Below are 21922 nucleotides of genomic sequence, written 5' to 3' on the forward strand. Positions count from 1 at the left end.
TTGTTTGTCTGTCTCCATGTCCAAATTTCCCCTTTCTGTAAGGACACAGATATATTGGTTTAAAGCCCACACTAATGATCTCATGTTAATGTGATCATCTGCAAAAATCCTATTTCCAGATAACACAGTACTGTACAGGCACTGGAGGTTAGGACTTCAACATCTTCTTGGGGGGTGGGGAGGTCACGATTCAACTTTTAACAGTGTCTACTTTTCTGATATCATCTCTTGCCTCTCTTCTGCTTGCCATGGCATTCCTACTATTCCTACAAGTCAATGGCATCGTCTCCTGTTCTTTATGCTGAGAAACCCCTTCTCCTGTCCACCATAGTCTTCTCATTTAGTCCTCAAATCTATAATAAGATCTATAATAAGTCAGAGATGATGACCCTGAGGTCTATCTCTTCACCCACTGCTGTTAGCCCATTTGTGCCTGCAAAATCCTTACCACTGTCTGAAATCTTGTTCTTCTGTGTGTTTGCCTTTCTTATCTCAGAGTAAGGTATAAAAATAAGGTATAAAAATAATCATTTAGAGTCACATAACCAAACAGAATAAAAATTTACCAAGGAAATTGGCAGAACAGGTCATTACCCAGAACAATGGTTTTTTTCGAATATGGAAACATCACTAGCTTCCTTTCTCCCAAGATTCAAAATCACCTCTGATCACATGTTCCTTTTTTAAGCCTCACTGACCATTCTGTTTAAAATCACAACTTTCCACCCCAGCCAGCATTCCCATATACCTCTTCCTTGTTCTGTTGTTCCACAACACTTCTCACCTTCTGAAAGACTGTATAATATACTTGTTCACACTGCTTTTTAAAAAGGTCTTTCTCACTTCCAATAGAGAAACTTGTCTGTTTGTTCATTGAAGTAGCCCAAGAATTTAAAACAGTGCCTTGTGCTTAGTATGTGTTCAATAAATATTTGTAGATAGTGGAATAAAAAGTGCTGCCTTGCTTTTTTTTTTTTATCTCTAATTTGTTTGCCTGAGTATAGTGACAATAGTAGAAATTTTTGTAAAAGAAACTGCAAAAGAAAACTCCAGATTAGAGGTGAGAGATGCAGATACACTAGGGTGTGCACCTTGCAGTGTTTTTATACAGGCTCTGACTATCCTTGCTAACATTTTGATGTTTATTGGTGTTCGCATATTAAAACTCTTGTTGTGTTGAATGAATCCTGCAGGGGCTGTGCTGGTCCTGGGCTCCAGGCTTCACTCTTGCCTTGACTAGAATTGGGGTCTTGTCACTCTTCAGGATGAATGGTTGACTTAAAGACATGCACTCTAGCCAAACCCCAGTGCATTTCTTTTTCCTACAAAAACTTTTTTTTTTTAACCATACCAACATGAAAGGCTTCCCAAAAATCCAGACCAACCTTTACCTTAATGGAGTCTGAAGTTCACTCTTCTGTTTATGATGTGTAAGAATTGAAGTGGGAGATATAAAGTTTGCAGCTATTATGTAATCGAAACCATTTGTGTTTTCCCAAAGAGGAAAAAGGAGGCTAGAAGGGGATGGGGAGGCAGGGAGGAGGAAGAAAAGAAAAGATCCCAGAATTGGAAGCTTAGAGCCTGTGCAATGAGCAGGAAGTTGAAACTCATCCAGCTGTCACATAAGAACAGAAGAAAAATGCTTTATGTATTCAATCATTAATAAGTGTTCTGCTTGTCTATTTCCCACGTTATTTGCCAGTAATATATTGGTTTTCAAATGCTCGCATTTTAAGAGCAGGAGAATATTTGCTTTTAAGATAAAAATTGTTTCATTTTTGAAGGCCATAAAAACAAAGCTTCCATGTGATGAAAGAGGGGAAGAAAGTGATGCCCCTACTTTCAAGCATTCTCTACTGAAACCAAAAAGGACTCTCCTGCATTTAACTTTGAAAGGGACTTTCTAAATGAAGGGCCACTCAAGGCTGAGTCAGTAGTGTTCCAGCTTTGCAAATATATTTTAGAAATAAAGTGTCCAATGCTCAGTGATGGTGTGGCTGTAGACAGGACTTCAAAGCAAGAAAGTGATTGCCAAGTGAGCTGCCAGTATATGATTCTCCCGTAGAGAGCAGGTCCCTCTAAGCCAAACTAGGAGATGGAGAATTTGGGGAAGTAAAAGTCTCTGTGAACATTTTTAACTTTTAGCTTCTATAAAATGGTCTGAACAAAGAAATCTCAATTAGAATTAAATCACTGAATTTATGAGTCTTAGCTTTATGCAATGCTAGGACTAGAAAATGAAGAAAGCAGAGATATCCCATCTCTCTCTTTTTTACAGATGAGAAAATTGGAGCATTGAGAAAAGCCTGACTTCCCAAGGCCACATGTGTATTCATCCTCTTAGCCAAGCTTCACTCCCAGTTACATAGTTATTTGAAAATAAACATTAAATGTAGATATTATGACTGTGATTTAGGCATTTTTTCTTCTTTGGTCATCTGACAAGTGGCTCTCTGCTGTCCTTTAAAACCTTACAAAGGATCGTCTTACTTCTGGAGGTGGAAGCTCACATATCACTCTTGAGTCCATTTACCTCATCCCTATAAAAGGCCATCTTGAGAACATATTTTATATACTTCAAGTCCACATAAACATAAAATCTGATCCCTTATGAATAGAAATGTTTGTGGTGGACTGTTAAAGAGCAACAGAGTTCTGATGCAGCTTTCTCACTGGCAGAGTTCCCACATTCCCTTTAATGATGTCCATTTCTCCTAGAATTAAGGCTTTGTTTACTTCACCCTTACTCACTGCCCATTCACTCTACCTCCTAAGTCCAGTTATCCTCTTTAGCTCTCTCTGTAGATATTTATATATTGGCTTCATATCCAATACCTTTTTGGCTTCACATCAAAATTGCTTTCCAAGAAGCCTAAATAATCTCGACACGTTGATTGTCACCTCTTTACTTCCCTTGGCCTCCGAGTGGCATGTTTTTGTTTATCCAGTCCCTGTGCACAATACCGTGCTAAACTCTCCTTAACTGACATAAATGTTATCCTCTTTCTTTTAATACATCCTAAATTCCTAAATTCTTGATGCTTCTGACTTCTCTTACTCTCTATATTATGTTTGAAATAAGTGGCTACAAAATTATATATGTCATTCAGCTTTCTTCATTCCTGTAACTCTTGAATTTATGGACTCTGCAGTTTTAAAGAAGAATAATTACATGAACACTAGTGTGTACACCATCAACTCAACAAATAGAATATTGTCAATATCATTGAAGCCCCCATAGGTTTCTCCTGATTGCATCTGCCTTCCTATTAGTTCAAAATGTTTGTTATTCCATTGTTTTTCTTGATAGTGTTATCACTTCTGCCTATACCTTGAACATATGTTTAGTTTTGCTTTTTTGAGGTTCACAAACACGGTATCATGTATATACTTCTGTGATTTGCTTTTCTGGCTCACTGTTTTTAATTAATGTTTGTTAACACATGTTGCTTAATTAATTTTCATTGCTGTAAGGAATTTCATTTTATAACCATACCATCATGTACTCATCCTTCCTACTTTTGATGATAGATATTTGGGCAATTTCCAGTTATTTGCTTTCATTAAAAAATTGCTGTTAGGAACACATTTATACACATCTCTTGGATTATTTATTTAAAAATTTCTGTAGGATAAGGGTGTCGAACTCAATCAGAGAAGGGGCCAAAATCTAAAATCCAGCCTAAATCTCGGGCCGAATGGTTTACTGAACAGTCATAAACTGTGATTGTGATGGAAACGCAGCGGAGTGCAGTGATGACAGCGCGGTGCGGGCCACATTGCAAGGCCTGGTGGGACAGATTTGGCCCGCGGGCCTTGTGTTTGACACCTGTGCTGTAGGATATAAAATTAAGATAAAATTTACTAGGTCATAGGCTACAAGAACCTTCAACACAATTTGATAATGTCGAGGTATTTCCTAAAATGGTTGAACCAAATTATACTTCCATTTGCTCCACATTGTCACTATCACTTGGATTTGGCCAACATTTTTTTTTTTAATTTGTGTGTGCCTGTGTGAAATATTCTCATTTATGGTGTTAATATGCATTTCCCTAGGTACTAATGAAATTGAGCACTTTTAAAAATAGGTACATGGGCCATTCCTATTTTCTCCTCTGATACATGGGTGTTGATGTATTTTGCCACTTTTAAAAATTGGATTGTTGGTCCTTTTTAAATTTATTTATAGTTCTTTACATATTCTAGATTTCAAGCTTTTGTCAATAATATATTGTAAATATCCTCTGCTGGTTTGTGATTTGCCTTTTTACTTTTCTAATGATCTGTGTTGTTGTTGTTTTTAATCATTTTTTTTTTGTGGTGATTCCTAATTTTAATTTAGTCAAATCCACCTTTTTTCCCCCTATAATATATACTCTTTACACTTTGTTTAAGATTTCTTCATGCCCTGGCTGGTGCTGTTAAGTGGATAGAATGTTGGTCCACAGACTGAAGGATCTTGGGTTGGATTCTCAGTCAAGGGCATATACCTAAATTGCAGTTATAGTGTGTGTGGGAGGCAACCAATCGAAGTGTCTCCCTCACATCAATATTTCTCTCTCTCTCTACCCCTTTCTCCCTCCCTCTATTCAACTCTCTCTAAAAAAAATTAAAAGGTATCCATGGTGAAGATTTAAAAAATCAATTAAAAGATATCCATGGTGAAGATTTTTTAAAAAATCTCTTAACTGAATTCTGCTATTTTTCCTGAAATTATAAAACTGTTCTCTTAATCCAAATGCATTTTTGTGTGTGTTTAGTATGAAATGGAATCTTACTTTTTTCTTATGAATAACTAACTAGATCAGTATCTTACAGAAAAAGTCTGATCTTTCCTAACATGCAATGACAACTCAGGTTTCCATATTTGGATGAATTTATTTTGATCACTTTACTTTATTCCACTGGCTATATGTTTATCCCTGCATCAATATCACACTTTAAAAAAAATAATTAGAGCTTTTATATTAAGGATCAATGTCTGGTAAGATGAGTCCTTTTGACAAAGTTCTTCAAGAATGTCTTGGATACAACTCACCTCAGACAATGAGCTGGGCATTTTTCCATTTTATTTCCTCTGATAAAATTTTGTGTAAGATTGAAATTTTCTGTTTCTTTTAAAAAATTAAATCTCTGTTGTTGAAAATATTACATATGCCCCCTTTTCCCCCTATTAATCCCTTCTAGCTCGTTTCTGTCCCTTCACCTCAGGCCTTCACCACCCTATTGTCTGTGCTTATGGGTTATATGCAGACATGCATACAAGTTCTTTAGTTGATCTCTTCCCACCCACGAAATTATTTGTTTCTTGAATATTTGATAGACTTATTTGTAAAATGTCTTTACCTGGTACCTTATTTGTGGGATGATTTTAACCATGGACTTACTTATTTATTTTAAATTTATTTTAATTTTTTTTAAATTTTATTGACTATGGTATCACATAATTGTCCTCATCCCCCCATTCCCATCTCAAACCCCTTCCTACTTATGCCCCCTTAACCATGGATTTAATTTCCTTAATAGTAGAAGATTATTTTGGATTTTCATTTCTCCTAAGTGATTTTTATTGTTATATTTTTCCAATAATGTGTACCTCACCTAGCTCCTGAAATTTAGTCACATTTAGGTTTTAAGTATATTCTCTTTTCTTTTTTAAAATGAGATGTTTCTCTAGATATGCCCCCTTTTCTATTCTTAATATTATTTATTTGCACCTTCTATTTTTTTCCTTGACCAATATTGCCAAAAATGAATTAATTTTATTAAACTTTTACAAGACAGCCATTTGGCTTTTTTAAATCCTCTCTGTTTCCATCTTTGCTTTTTCTTTTATTAACTTTTCATTATTCATTTATTGTTACATCTCTACCCCTCTCCACTCCCCCCCCCCCCCCCCCCCATATTGACTAGCTCTTTAGCAAAGAACTTCATATATGAGTACACAGTTTGCTGGTTTATCTTGTAGTGCTGATAAAGAGTGGCAAGATTAGGGAATTTCACCCCATCCCTTCCTTGCCTTTAGCAGGAATTGGCCATTGCCTAATTGGGCAGAAGATGGCTTTGGATTTCAGAGGGTGATATATAGTATTAGGAATATCTGTAACCTCAGGGGAGAATCTGAAAAGGACACATTAAACTTCTGACAGCCCTAATCACATGACCACACACTTAATGTCAGAATTTTTCTACTTGGCTTCTTTAAAGTACATACTAATCAATTTCCAAATATGTTGTTCCTCACTTGTGTGAGAGAGATAACCTTTCCCACTGATTAAATATTTTGAGAGGAGGAGGAGTACTGGTAAGTGCAGGCAAGGAGATGGTGTTGATAAGGTTGTAATGGATCCTTAAAAATGGACTCTTGACTATGAAATAAAATAAAAGAACAGAAAAGGGAAAACATATTGGCAATCATTTATCATTTTCTTTCTAAAGCATCCTAATAAACAAAACTCATTTGGTCTTCTAGTACCCCAGCATCAGTAAAGTGGGCAGGGCAGATATTCTGGAAAATATAGAATGAGAAGCAAGTGCATGGGGTAGTTTTCTTGGGAAAGGAAGTCATCAACTTGACTGAAGACAGACTTTATAATGAAACAACTGATAATAGATTTTTAAAACCCTTTTGTTGAATTTCTGTGATGCGTAGAGCTTCTCAAATAGTCTTTTAGATGAACTTGATTAACAGGCCAGTTGTTTACATTGGTATGGCCTTCCTGAGAGTCGTCATTGTTCTTTAGATTGATTTCCTTTTCAGGATCCAAGATACAATATACATCTTTAATTTATCTCATCACTCTTACGTGGCACTTTCCAGCATATGCTATTGAATTTGTTAAGTGAAGGCATATCTCTATTTTGTAATCCATGAAAGCTGGTATTAAAGACAAAATAAATACACTTCAGGAAAGATAACATTTTTCACAACAGATGTGAGAGCAAAGAAACTGCTGACATGTTTATTAGCAATGGATAAACTGAACGTTTCAGTTTGGCCCAGCACCCAGAAAATGTAGATGTGTATCCAGATGCAAACCTCAGTCTGCAAAAAGAAAATTTGTGTTGGATATTCTACAAGATTTCTGGCACTTCCTGCTTGACAAGAAGTATCCCCAAGAGCCACCAATCTCATGATATTTTGGTAGTGTTTTTTGTTTTTTCTCCCCTTGCTCTGGTAAGAGCTAAGAAATGCATCAGGGCACAGGATTTACATAATAAAAAACCAGAACTGAGAAATTTACTAAACTATTTTCTCTTTATTAACCTTCACCTGAGTATGTCTTTTCCATTGCTTTTTAGAGAGGGTGGAAGGGAGGAAAGAAGGAAGAAGGGAGGGAGGGAGAGAGAAAGAGGAGAAAGGGAGGGAGAAAGGGAGGGAGAGAGATAGAGAAAGAAACATGGTTGTGAGAGGGACCACGTTTTAACTTCAATTGGCCACCTCCTGCACATGCCCCAACCAGGGATGGGGAGTGAACCCACAATCCAGGTATGTTCTCTTGACTGGGACTTGAACCCAAGACCCTTCGGTGGGTGGGCCAATGCTCCAACCATTGAGCAACACTGGCCAGGGCTAAATTATTTTTGACCTTCAAGTTAGAATAAAAATGTGGGTCTGGCTGAGAATATAGGATGCCTAGGTCATCTTTCTGTACTTTGGGTGCAGAAAGTTTACTATAATATTTGTGAGTAAACTAAGCATTTTTTTAGTTCTTGCAAACATTTGTTTAAATGCATAAGGCCTCAGTTTAATTCCTTGATTTGTTTTTCCCTTGATGGGAAAGTACTTGACTAAGGTCTTAGCAAATCTCAACATTTAGTGACTTTTTTTACTTATTGACAAATACCAACTAGAAAGTCAAACTCAATGTAGAAATCCATGCTTTTAATAATATTTATTTAGAATAAAATATACATTAGGCAGTGTCTCAAAACTAAGAATTAGGCATCTACTCTGGTTGAGCATGGTCATCAAGTCAATTAAACTTTTGATTAAAGTATATTTCTGACTATTTCACCAATAAGATTTTTTAAATGACAATATTAATAGTTACCATTTATTTAACCCTATATGCCAAGTACTATGGTGTGTGCTTTACATGAAATAGTAATAGTCACTAACATTTTTGAGCATTTAGTGTGCTACACACTAAGTTTTTACTGGAATTACTTCATTTACTTCTTTCAAAAACTTCTCGAAGTCTCACGATTATACTAGTTATGTATTTTACAGATAACGAAACTATGGCTTGGAAAATTTGACGGTCAGGCAGGGACCGGTTTGGCTCGGTGGATAGAGCGTCGGCCTGCGGACTGAAAGGTCCTGGGTTCGATTCCGGTCAAGGGCATGTACATTGGTTGCGGGAATATCCCCAGTAGGGTTTGTGCAAGAGGCAGCCGGTCAGTGTTAGAAACAATTAATGTCTCTATCTCTTTCTCTCTTCCTCTCCCTTCCTCTCTGAAATCAATAAAAATAAAAATATTTTTTAAAATTAGGACAAAATAAGTAGATGTTTAAGATACTGGATTTACATCTGATTGAGCAGCAATAGCAAAATGAAAGTATTCAAAAATCTAGAAAGAAGTATTCATGGATCTCTTCCACTTTGGCTTCTTGCTCTCTTTATTTCATATTGTAGAACTTGATCTGAAACTTGTGCTAGAAAGTCATCAATATGGATGAGATTTGAGGCATCATGTTAAATTAATGTCCTTGTGTACATGACTCTGGTACAATACAATGCATAATTATATTTTCAGGAGTGTCTAGAAACAGACCATTTTGAATATTTGTTTATACAAGCCAAATTTAACATTTTAACAATTTTTGTTACAAAGAAATACAGTGATTATGATAATGTGCATACCCTTTGTCAGACTTACTCATCTGTGTATTTTATGAGAGCCACCCAAGAAAAACTAATTCAATTTGCTTCACAGTCACATCCTATTTAGGATCCCAAACCATGTTACCCTGCTTGGCCATTTACCTCATTCACCAGACATGCTTCTAAATGGTTGTGACTATTGCTAACATTCAAATCCATTCTTTAAAAGTGCAGATTTGTAGCACTAAGTAGATTGCATAGAACGTTTTAGAATTTGATATTGTGTCTGTCTACTCTGCAATGGCAACACAAAAGGCATAATCACAAGAAATGATTGGACTGTGAAACAGCAACGGCATTAGAATATATTGTTTCCTAAGGCAACTGCTTTCTTAAAATGTAAAGTAAGAAGTATTTCCTTTGAACATACCAAACTTTATATATTTAAAGCAGTTGTTCTCAAACTCCAATGCTCATAGAATAATTTAGGAATATTAAAATAAATTTGCACAGTGGCTCCATTCATAGAAACCTTGGGATCCAAGTCTCAAATAATATAGTGGGTCTTCAACAGACTCGGAAATCTGCATTTTAAAAAGTTCTCTCAAGGGATTATCAGGCACGTGATCAACAGGACATTTTCTACAATATACCCATCTGGACACATTTTTACATAGTCACACTCAATACACCCAGGAACATAACTTGACTATTCCATGTTTGCTTTCCTTAAATATCTTGAGATTGCTTAATACCATGTTTGGATTCTTGTGGTTATTTTTAGTTTCAACTTAAAAGTATAATAATTAAACTGTTTACTGTGACCTTAAGCTCGTCATTCTTAGTGGATTACAAATGAAATCCCTAAGATTCAGAATGTAACCTCTCCATAGTGTCCAGGACTACAGGCAGATAGCTTTGTCTGTACTTGGATTTTATAGTAGCCCTTAGGAAAAAATTATGGTTTTATGGGTACACCAAAGTGTATAGAACAAGGTCCCAGCTTTGAGGGCACTTCTAATCTAGAGAGGAAAAAATCCAAACATACATTTGGAGTAGAGTGGCTAAAGAAACTGTATTGAGTTCAGCCAATGGAGTGCTATGCACCAGTGGGAATAAATGAACTATAGCTGGATTCACCAACATGGATGAATATCACAAATACAAGTTCAGCCAATTAAGTGAGTTATTAAATAATACAATTAAAGTGACTCCATTCATAGAAAACTCAAAATAGGCAAAATGAACCATATATTTAAGAACGTATACAGTAGTGACAAAACTATAAGGAAAATCTAAACTATTAATGCCACAAAATGAAGATAATAGTTACTGATGGAGTAGTTTATATGAGAGCATACAGAGTGGGTTTGGATGCTATCAGTGTTCTAGTTCTTGATACAGGTAGTGATTTCATAAGTGTTTGCTTTATAATTATTTGTTAACCAGAGACCCAGTGTACAAATTTGTGCATGTGAGGGTGCCAGCTAGGGGGAGGGGCTGCGGGAGGTTGGCCAGCCAGTCCCACCCCCATTGGGCCAGTTGACTGGCTGCAGTGCAAGTCATAGCAAGCGACCAGTCATTCTGGTCATTCTGGTCACTTGGCTTTTATATATATAAATTATGTTAAAATACACCTATTAAGTTTACTTTGTTTTACTTACCAAACACATACAATAATTAGTCAAATAAAAACAAAAATATAAGAGGGAAGTCTGGAATTTCTATACTTGTCATACACACAGACATTACACTTGGATATTTATCTATTACTGTATAACACATCACTTATCCAAACTTAATATCCTAAAACAACATTATTTTATTGTTATGATTTTGTGAATTGACCAGTCTTAGCTGGACAAGGGCAGAACGATTTAATGTTGCTTCTTCTCTCAAAGTGGGGCCCATCAGTGGGTTTCCTATTAGGCCTGGGCCTGATGAGACATCTTTCTATCTCCGGTGTCTCCATGGCAGGATAGACTGCTTTATCTTGTGGCTCAGGGATCCAGTAAAAAACTTCCAAGATGATAAGTCTTAGAATGCAAGTGCTTATCAAACCTGTTTGCATAATGCTTGATTATGTCTCAATGAGCCCAAAGTCAATGAGGGTGGGGTCTGTACAATGCCATGAAAACCATAGGGGGGCATGCTTTATTGGGAGCCACCAATGTAATTGTGTACCATAATTGTATATAGATAGAATATACACACACAGATATACACATATAGATTATGTAATGATGTATATGTGTATAAATAGGTAGGTGATAGATAGATAGATAGATAGATAGATAAATAGATGGATGATAGGAGAAAAGTCTCAGTAGTATAAAGATGGCTCCACTTGAAGTTAAGAGAATGGTTCAAATGATTACTATGTCACTTCCAAATTTAAGATTCTTATATTTGTTCTGTGAGTCACAAGGTTCCTTTTTGCACAGTCACTGCCATCTCTATTTTCCTTAGTCCAAGTTGACTAAAGTAACCAGTAAACAAATGGATGCTAAAAAACAAACTGTTGCTGAAATTCTGCCATTCCAGCTGACACCGACATGGCTGTGGTCATCTGCAGATTTATACCTGGTACTTAGAAAGAACAGCCATCAGCATTGCCGTGCTGGTTTCTAGGCTCAGTTGGAAGTTAATAGCAACTACATTTTACTTTCTTCAGCTAGAATATCCTTTTAATGGTAACACAATAATGACTTTTCTACCAGCTTGGGAGGTACCATAAACACCTAGTAAAGAACATTTCAGCTTTTGGCCCCACTCTGGGGGCACATGGGTATGTCCTGTGGGAGGTGTTTTGAGTACTAGTACATGGCTCCTGAGATTTGCCACATGAGATTTGGTGTAATACAAAAGCAGGCAGGGAGGGATCCTTGAAAGGAAAGCCAACAAAGCATGCTGATCACAGAGCTTTGGGAATGTGTTTTAGCAGCTTGGCTGAAAGCCTGCCCTAGTTTAGCATTTCTTGTAAGCAGTTATGTGGTAATCCTTTTTCTATCAGGCCATACACTCTCAAGGGACATGAACTAGATTGTTTGCTCTCCTTGTAACTCCCCATAGAACCCTGAGCTCACTAGTATACTGTACCCCATGAGCACTCACTCATTGTTATGGCCTAGCAGACCGAATTCTCAAAATCCAGAATCATTATTAGCATGTTTAACCGAATATTTTTGGAATTTGAAAGAGGTCTTATTTTGTTTTAGGCGGATTCCCACCTACTTCTTTATTCCAAACAGCCCTGTGTGTCTATCAGAAACTTTTCATACCCAAATACATATTTACAAGGGACTCAGCTCAGCTAACTGCCCCTTCGCATATCACGGATCCTCATGCTCAGGCTCCTTCTCCAAGCCCTTGAAAACTGTCCACACTAAAGGGTGGCAATTCAGTCTTTCACCAAGCCTGGGCAAGGTGATGCTACCGAAATGTTCTAGAATGCAAAGAACAGAATTCTACAGCAGATTTCTCTCTTGGTCTTTCCCTCTTATATACATTGACTGAAATATGTATCCATATGTTTAAGGCCATATAATGGGACTTTCCAATTTTTCTTTTTTACATAAGACCTTTCTCTAAAGAGAACCTCAATTAGTAGCTTATGTGTCCAGATTTTTAATTTGAAAATCCTATTTGAAGTGTAATTAATGATCCACCAGTAAACAATACTGAAATATGTACTTGTTGAATGAATGTTGGTGATTCACTTCAGAGAGGCAGGCAATCATTTGGGCGTGTACCATGGGTCAGAAACTATTGTTCTCAGTATCTGAAAGGCTGTCTAGAATAAAATAATCTATCATTGTGAAGCTGGTCATTTCCGACATATTTCCTTTTCTTTTTTAACTTTTTAAGACAATTGAAGTGATGAAACTAAAAACGTTCACTCTTTATTTTATCTGCACTTACATTTTCAGGTTTGGTTTGACTCCTCTATCCCATATACTTCCAGCTATATCTTTTACTTGAATATGGAATTTTGTGAAGTGTGTGTCAAAGTACAAATTTCATATTAGTGAGATTAACCTATTATCTATTTCCCATCTTAAATCTAACACCTCTTTTAAAAAGTTTTTAAAGAGGCTTTATAAGGAAACATGAAAATAACTCTAGAGGGTAGAGACCACCCAGTCTACAGCTATTTAACAATACTGATAGGATTCTTGTTGTTTTAAGAGGAGGCAACAGTGCCAGATTTTTCACTACCTTCATGCAGGGCATGGTGACAGCTCTCTGGGTAGTTATTGCTTTACATAATGTTACCACAGTTGAATGACAAAGCTTACCAATGTAACAGCTGTGGCCAGTTGGGAGAAGGCATGTTTTTTGGTCATTGTTCTCAGAGGCAGGCTACATGCTCTCCACCTGGTGGAAAACCACTAGAGAGATGGTCTCTCTTCAGACATCTACTTGTCCTAAGGATCCTAAACTGGGGTCTCTCTTCTCTCTTCACACTGGCCAGAATAAAAGTTCAATGGTTTCCAATATCAGAGCTACCCTTCCTCAAAGTTCCTTTTAACCACCATCATGTTCAGGTTTTTAAAAGCCAGCACTTACTTTCCTTCTGGGATATTTGAGAAAGCTATCTTTCCAAAAGTTTTATGTTCAAAACATATTCTAGTTTTGATAAAATACTTACTTCTTGGCCTAAAATGAGACGATGTATGAATGGGAAAATAAGTGACTTGGGTGTGATAACTAAGTAGCTGGCACAGTAAGTTTATATCTCTTTCAAGCTTAATATGTTTGAAAGAGATATTTTTAAATATTTTTATTGATTTAAGAGAGAAAGGGAGAGGGAGCAAGAGATAAGAAAATCGATGAGAGAGAATTATTGATCAGCTGCCTCTTGTACGCCCTACACTGGGGATCAAGCCCGCAACCCAGGCATGAGCACCAACATAGGTCGATGCTCAACCATTGAGCCGTGCTGACGGGGCTAGATATTAATTTTTAATTATGAGAAATGGTAACCTTTTATGTCCTCAAAACTAGTATTTAAAAATGCTTTAAAAAATTAACAAATAACAGAAAAATATTGTAATGAAATTTATTCCAATTGGCCAAGAAGCTCACTTCTCTCTTGATAAGTCAGTATTAATCATTATTTGCCTACACTAAGAATGTATTCCTGTTAAAGGTAAAAATAGATCCCTAAGTATCTGTGTAAGACACTCATGAACACATGCATTTGTCATTCTTCAGCCGGGGTCAAGCAGCACTTAACCCATCCCATAGCAGCTAGGAGGGTGACTTGCTTCTAGAAAGTTACCACTCTTAAACAGTTATAGTATCAGGAGACTTTCAGCAACAGACCAGTGATTTCCAAACACATTTAAAGATGCATGCTAAGCCAGGCCACATCTTCTTTTTATGTTCTTTTAAGTTTTGAAAGTTTTGGAAATATTCACTGCTGAAAAATTTTTCTTGACAGAGTTAGGAAAGACATTAAGATTTTATGCTTTAAAAAATTAGATGTGCCCTAACTGGTTTGGCTCAGTGGATAGAGAGTTGGCCTGCAGACTGAAGGGTCCCAGGTTTGATTACATTCAAGGGCATGTACCTTGGTTGCGGGCACATCCCCAGTAGGGAGTGTGCAGGAGGCAGCTGATCGATGTTTCTCTCATGAATGTTTCTAACTCTCTATCCCTTTCCCTTCTTCTCTGTAAAAAAATCAATAAAATATATTTTAAAAAAATTAGATGGTATTGGAGTTTTCTTCTTTAATACAAAGGCGGGTGGAAAAAAAAACTTTTTGTATTGCTTTGATCATCCTAATTAAGGTTCAGAGAAGAAGGAAATTTCAAAAAATAAAATTTATATTGTTTTGAGTCAATATTTCATGTTAACTTTCAAACAAAGGATTTTGGCCTGAGAGTCATGAGGGTGGGTGGGAGTGGTGGAGGGGGAGAGGGCCAAGGAGAGGAGAGAAAAAAGAATGAGGTTCTGTTCATGTGGGGAGCAGAGAGGTGTTTATGAATGAGCTCCGGATTAAAGAAGTGGTAACAGTGATGAGCTAACCGATTTAGTAAGAGCATGAGGCAATGCATTTGACAGCCCTGGTTTCAAACCTAGCCTTCACCACTGGTTGTCTGTGACACTTGCGACAAATGACTTAACCTCCTTGCTTTCACCTCCTAATCTGTAATAGGTGCAGAGCAACATGAAATCTACATTGCTTTTAGAATTGAATGAGATCACACATAAAGCCCTGAACACAGTGCCTGGCCCAGTTTAAGGCTGCTGTTAGAGTTTTTATTATTCTCTTCTGGCAACAGATTTTTGCGGCTGTTTTGACAGTTTAACCTCACATCTCTACCAAGTTGCCAAAAGAGAATTTTCCATCCCTGCCCCTCTTAACCACACCCTGCTTTAATCATGAACCAGATTTCAACACCATCCCTGAGAGGTCACCACCTTCTACAGATTTTCTCTGTGTAGTTTTAAATTTCACTACACCTACAAATGTTAAAAGCAATCTATCAACCAAAGTGATATTTAGCACCTCTTATTAAGAAACTGTACTGTTAGAGTATGCCCTTACATTCTAGAAAGGAAAAACATGTTAGACATGAGTGAAGACATCCACCATACCCTCCATTCCAGTGACTTCAAGACAATACTCTATGTTTTGTTCAGGCAGGGAGGTTTATGCTTTATAAGCCGTCTCTCCAATGGCTACCAATATCTCAGCAATGTCAGCATCATCCAACACTTCTACATAGTTTCTCCCCCCCCCCCCTCTCTTTCTCTCCTTTCCTTCCCTCTCTCCTTTCCTCTCTACCTTCTTCCCTCTTCCCCTCCCTCCATTTGTCTTACAAAATAGTTCCAATGATGGAGCACTGTAGGTTTAAAAATTTTCTCTTCACATTTGATTGATGTTCTGTGTTGTTTTTTGTTTGTTTGTTTGTTTCTTCAGATTTCAATTTTGTTGTGAAACACACCACACCCAATTTATAATGTAATTATCCCCAGAACATTGGGAACTTCAATTTTGGAATGGGTCTTGACAATTCAGTTATTCTCCATCTGTATCAGCTACTTCTTGTGCAATGATGGAAAACATAACTAAATTTGGTTTTAACAACAACAAAAGTAGAGCGGGGAATAAAATCTAACTTTTTAGTTCTCCTAACAAAAAAAGGTAAGGGTAGAACCAGCTAGGGACTTGATATATGCCAATAAACATTAATTGTGCTACATACGTCAATTTTACATTTTTAAAGTGGTTGCTTCATTCTTACATTCCATGAGATGGCAAGCTCCAGGTTCAGTTGGCCCCAAGATTATGTCTAAGAAAGAAGAGAGTTTCTTTTTATCCCCCCTCTCTTCCTCTCAAGTTCTATCAAAAGACACATTGGATGGGAGAATTCTTTGAACACAGAAGGTCAAATGGATGCAAGATAGCTGTTAGACTGTACTCTCCTCAAGTAGCTGCAAGGCAAGAATAAAATCTTTCTGTAAGTTAGGCTACTCTGAAACTTCACACTTTCACTTCTACTAGACTATTTGGAAATAACAGACCTATATGGCCATCTCAAAGTATCTCATCATATGTTAAGTAGCTTCTCACCACGTGTTAGTCAAGCAGTGTAGTTTGAAGAAACATGCAGACAACTGTACTACAGCTTTCATAATATCCACGTCTTCATGTAAACCATCAGACATTTCATCCTAATGTTAAGAGAAAAATAACAAGGAGATGATAACTCTTTTAGGTTTGTGTGCTGTGCATATACAGTTTAAAACAAAACAAAATAAAACAGATAAACAAAAACTCCAGGTTACACCTTTGAGATACATTAGATCCATAAAGATTATTCTCTCAAATCCAAACTTATGTGGACCCAGGGTACACAAGATGATTTGGTTCATTACTGCTCCCTTTATTGAGAAAGCTCAGCGGGTTCCTGGGAATGCTCCCTATGACTTTAGGAAATAAAACAAAACACAGATTTGCCTGAGACCGTACATTTTGGAGTCTGTGTTATCTTGGCCAAGACTAATTCTTCATAATCATGTTGGTTATCATTTCAGAAAAATTTAGAATGACTTAAATTGTAATTGATGATTCATTGGATAGGAACATACATGGGTTAAGTTTCATGGGGTGAAGAGAAAGAGCTTGTTAAATACAGTCAGGGCTTTCAAAAAGATTGTAGATAGAATTTTAAAGCAATTTAAATGAAGAAAAAAAAACTTTTCAAAACAGATTACAGCTGCAATCTTATATAATAAAAGTGTAGTATGCAAATGTCCCCTCCACTGGGAGTTCATCTGGAGAGTTTGACCAGGAGGTGGGACCAGCCTGAGGAATGGAAGGAGGCTCAGGCCCTCAGCTGGCAGCCGCTAGGGACCCTACAGTGCATGAATGTAGGGCACAGAGAGAAGGGCAAGGGCTATGTGTTGCTATTTAGGTCTAATAACCCAAAGTGGATTAGTTGACATTTTTGCTTCCCTTTTATGAACCTGGATCCATTATTCAATTGTTCAAAAGCAAATTTCCAAGTGTGTATGTTTTCTAAGAAAGTAATATTTTTCTTGCTTCTGCTGGATACTTTTGAACTTAAAAAGAAAACATTTACAAATGACTACATGGAAACTGGAATGAATTGTGAAATAAAAATTTTGGATTTATTCAAGAACTTTAATTATTTATGCTTCTTTTGGATTTAGTTAATACAAACAAAGTTGAATTGCTCTATCACTTTTTCATGTGTTACTAGTTTCCATCCTCTTATAGTCCAAATATACCTTCTTTTGAAAAAAGCAGTGCTGGATATCCCAAGAATTCTTTATGGCACGGAACAGCTCCTTCTTGAATGGGCATATGTGAAAGTTGAAATCTGAAGTAAAATTTGAAGGCCTATTTACAAGCTTACCCTTTAGCATTCCTAATTTAGACTCACTCCTCCCCACTTTTTACTGGCCTCTTTCTGGAAAGCTGGACAGCTCTTCAAGGATCAGGATAACTGCTCAAGTTACACTCTATATGGAATCTCTGGCACTCTGCTAGTTTTATATGAGGGTTTTATTAAATCTAGGCCAAACAGCTTTCCGTCTTTGGATCAGCTAAAGATGAAAGTTTTTTGCTCAAGTGACAATTTTGTATTAAAAGCAGTGTGTGTGTGTGTGTGTAAAGATGGAAATCTGCCTATTATCAGATACTGGGTTTTCATACTAACACACATCAAAGGCAAAGTTTGCTTCCTAACTGGTTCTCATGTTTTCTTCTAGTTGGCTTCTCAACAAGATGATTCAGAAAATGCTGCTGAGCTGTGGTGCACAAATAAGGACATGAGGTACTGGTGACTCAAACCTTATCAAATAGGCTGGGGATTCTCTGTAGAGTCCAGGGAGTGAGTGTCCACTTGAAAAGACATGTAGGCAGAAACATGGGAAAACTTGGTTGTTGTGACAAACTAAATGGAGAGTGCATTTGCTTGGAGGTCATTCTTAAAACTGCTTTTAGCATTATGGTATGTGTATGGCAATTACTGAGAAGAGTAAAACCCGTGATGGCAGCTCATTATCCACCCCCGTGTAAGAGTGGCACTTATGGGTCCTAGAAGAGTCTTGTAAATTTTAGTAAAAATCAAAACTTTTTAATTGACAATTAAGACATTTGGCTGTGATTATAAACTCAGAGAAAAACATGGTATTGTAGGCTTTCCAATCAGGGCTGATCTTGTTTGTTTGCTTTTCAGCATTCTGGCTGATTAAAAATACGTTTAGTTGATGGAAATTTGGGTTGTTTCCAGCTTGGGGCTATTATAAATAAATCTTCTATAAACATTTGAGTACAAGTCTTTGGGTGGGTTATGTTTTTATTTCTCTTGAGTAAAAGCAAAGAGTAAAATTTGTGGGGTATCTGGTAAGTATATGCATGTTAATTATATGGTTAAACATACAGAAGCGATTGTACAATTTTGCATTTCAACCAGCAATATTTATGAGCTATAATTGTTCCATATCCTTGCCAACATTTGGTATGGTCAGTTGTTGATTTTTTAATTTTTGCCATTCTATTATGTATGTATTCATATCTTATTGTAGTTTTATTTGCATTATCGTAATGAATAATAACCTTGAGCATCTTTTTTCTGTGTTTATTTGTTGCCTTCATATATACTTTGGTGATAGGTCTGCTAAAATACTTGGCTTATTTTTTTTATGTTGTTTGTATTTTCATTATTAAGTTGTAAATGTTTTTATGTATATTATATAGGTTCTTGGTCAGATACATTTTTTGGGAAACATTTGCCTTTTCATTTTATAAATACTGTTTTTAAATGAGCTAGCCTTTTAAATTTTGTTGGGCTTCATTGTTTCAATTATTTTTTATCACTTGCATATTTTTTTGTGTTCAATCTAGGATATCTTTAGCTAAAGGTTACAAAGATTTTTCTCAATTGTTCTTTCAGAAGGGCTATAGTTTTAGCACTTACATTTAGGTCTACAACCCATTTTGAGTTAATTTTTCTACATGATGAAAATAAGGGTCAAGTTTAATCTTTTTCATTGTGAATATCTAATTGCTCCAGCACCATTTGTTGATAAAAATACTCTTTCCCCATTGAAATACCTTGACACATTTGTCATAAAACATTGACCCAATAGGTATTTGTCTATTACTGGACTGTCAGTTCTATCCCATTGATCTATATTTCTATCTTTTTGACAATACCATTCTATCTGGATTAATGTAGCCTTACAGGCTTAAAAGTAGGTAGTATAAGTTCTACAACTTGATTTTCCTGTTTCAAATTTTATCAGGGACAATTGTAGATCCTTTGTCTTTTCATATAAATTTTAAAATTAGCTGTTCAGTTTCTACAAAAATAAAGCTATTTGAACTGATTTTTCATTGAATCTGTAGATTAATTAGAGAAGAATTAGCATCTTAATATTGAGTCTTCTAATCCATGAAAATGGTATATATCTCCATTTTATTTGTCTTTTTAACTTTCTCTTCACAATATGTTGTAGTTTCCAATGTACAGGTCTTTATAATCTCTCCTTCCTACTCTCTACCCCATTTCTTCCTGGGAAGCATTTATCTACTTTCTGTCACTATAGATTAATTTGCCTTCTATACTTTCTAATAAGTAGAATCATACTTTTCTGCTCGACTTCCTTGACTCAATATAATTATTTTGAGAGTCACCCACATTGTAGTGTGAATCAATACTTCATTCCTTTTTATTGCTTAATAGTATTCCCTTATATGAATATACCACAATTTGTTTATTCATTCACCTGGTGATGGACATTTAGGCTGGTTTTGAGTTATTACATATAAAACTTCGGTGAGTGGTATACACATATTTCTTTGAGTTCATGTTTTTATTTCTCTTAGATAAATACCTAGGATGGAAAAGTTGGATTTTATAATAGATGTATGTTTAATTTTATAGGAAACCTGTTATCCAAAGTGGTTGCATAACTGTATATTTCCACCTGAAGTATATGAGATTTTTATTTGTCTCATTACTATATTATTTCTGAAATTCATGTTTTCTTTGACTCTATTAACTAAAAAATCTCTTTTGTATATATTTTAATATACTCCAAATTTTCATATTGACATTTCATCTATGAATTAAAGCCTTTCAAGATGCAACCACTATTAGGGGATGATTGGGTGTGGTGTTGTGTTTTTACTGTATACACAAAAATTAGTATTTGATTCTATTATATTCTATTATATTCTTGTTCAAAGCTGAGATGTGAGCCTGGGAGCTGCAGCAACCATGTTTAGAGTCAGCCCAGAGAATGGGGCTGGCGTACAGGGAAAGAAAGAGAGAGAAGAGATAAAGGTGGAGTTGGGACAGATGGATAGAATTCAAATCCCTGGCTCTAGTATTTGTTACATGAGATACTATATTTCACTTTTTGCCTTAAAAGGGATACTACATGTCATCCCTGCTCACATGCTACATGATCTAGTTATGAGTAATAACATAAGAAGAATTACACACTGTCCAATGAAAGAAAAATGCAGAATATGATATCCTGCCAAGTGATACCTTTCTGCTTCTCAGGCTGAGACTCCTGTTGTGTTTCTATAGTAAAAAGCTTCTCCTAGTCCTGCTCAAGAGTCTGGAGCTCCTGTAAGGAGTATATGTAGGTGGATGGTATTTAGGTAATGTCTGCTTATAAAATACTTGTACAATTTTATAATTTTATGCCTCATTTACTTATTTTAAAACCTTCACTTGGGCTTCATCACCATTAATAACTTCTCAGATTTTTTTTATTCTTTAATTTGAAAAGTGTTACATTAAACATATTCACAGGTTATCTTAAGTGTTTGAAAGTTGCCCACAGATAAAAAATATTCAGAAAGTAAACCATTCTCTTATTGTGAATAAACAAACTGGTTCAAATAAGTATTTGCCTGCCCAAGCAGTCCACTTACCCATGAAGAAACTTTCAGTAGCAAGTGGTATAGTCAGGAATCTCTTACTAACAAAGCATTGCCATCATATGTACAAATGCACACCTAAAATTTCTATAGGATCAGAAATCTGATCAACTCCAAAATTACTCTGCTGATGCTTCATCTTGACAAAAACAAACAAAAGAAAGGTGTAAAGTCACATAACTTTTTAGTAACCAAGGACTAACTCTTTCCCCTAAGGTTTTTTATCTCATGCAAGGCCAGGCAGAGCTCTATTCAATGAATATCATGGACTGCTGACAAGACCTGTATTTTGTAATCTGGAAACTCCTAGAAGATAGCTTTTTAACTCTTTCTTTTCCCCTCAGGAAAGTACTTAGACCATCAACTATAAACGTATTTAAAGTTCATGGATCCTGGGCCTATTGGTATGATTAAACTTAATAAATATTCCATGTAAATTCCAAGTAGCCAAGAAACTGATTAGCTAAGGTAATGTGAGCATGGGAAACTCGAATGTAATTTTCAAGGTCATTGGCCTTACAAAGTGGATAGGCCAATAGAGAAACCAAGCCAGCAGAGCAATGTCCGGGGCTGCTTCTCTCCAACCTAAGGCAATCAAACCAGAGTTTTACCACATGCCTACAGATTCTGAATAAATTGGCAGCTACCAGTG

General features: G+C 36.2%; 1 long non-coding RNA gene across 1 annotated transcript in view; it reads left to right on the forward strand.

The window, feature by feature from the left end:
• The window catches only part of LOC118721341, a 35609-nt gene extending 17023 nt beyond the window's left edge, over positions 1–18586 (forward strand). Inside the window, exon 3 of the long non-coding RNA XR_004988705.2 lies at positions 18081–18586. This is a non-coding gene — a long non-coding RNA (uncharacterized LOC118721341). The remainder of the gene's footprint in view (positions 1–18080) is intronic.
• Positions 18587–21922: the final 3336 nt, after the last annotated feature.

Source organism: Pipistrellus kuhlii, unplaced genomic scaffold (genome assembly GCF_014108245.1).
Source record: "Pipistrellus kuhlii isolate mPipKuh1 unplaced genomic scaffold, mPipKuh1.p scaffold_m20_p_18, whole genome shotgun sequence".
NCBI lineage: Eukaryota > Metazoa > Chordata > Mammalia > Chiroptera > Vespertilionidae > Pipistrellus > Pipistrellus kuhlii.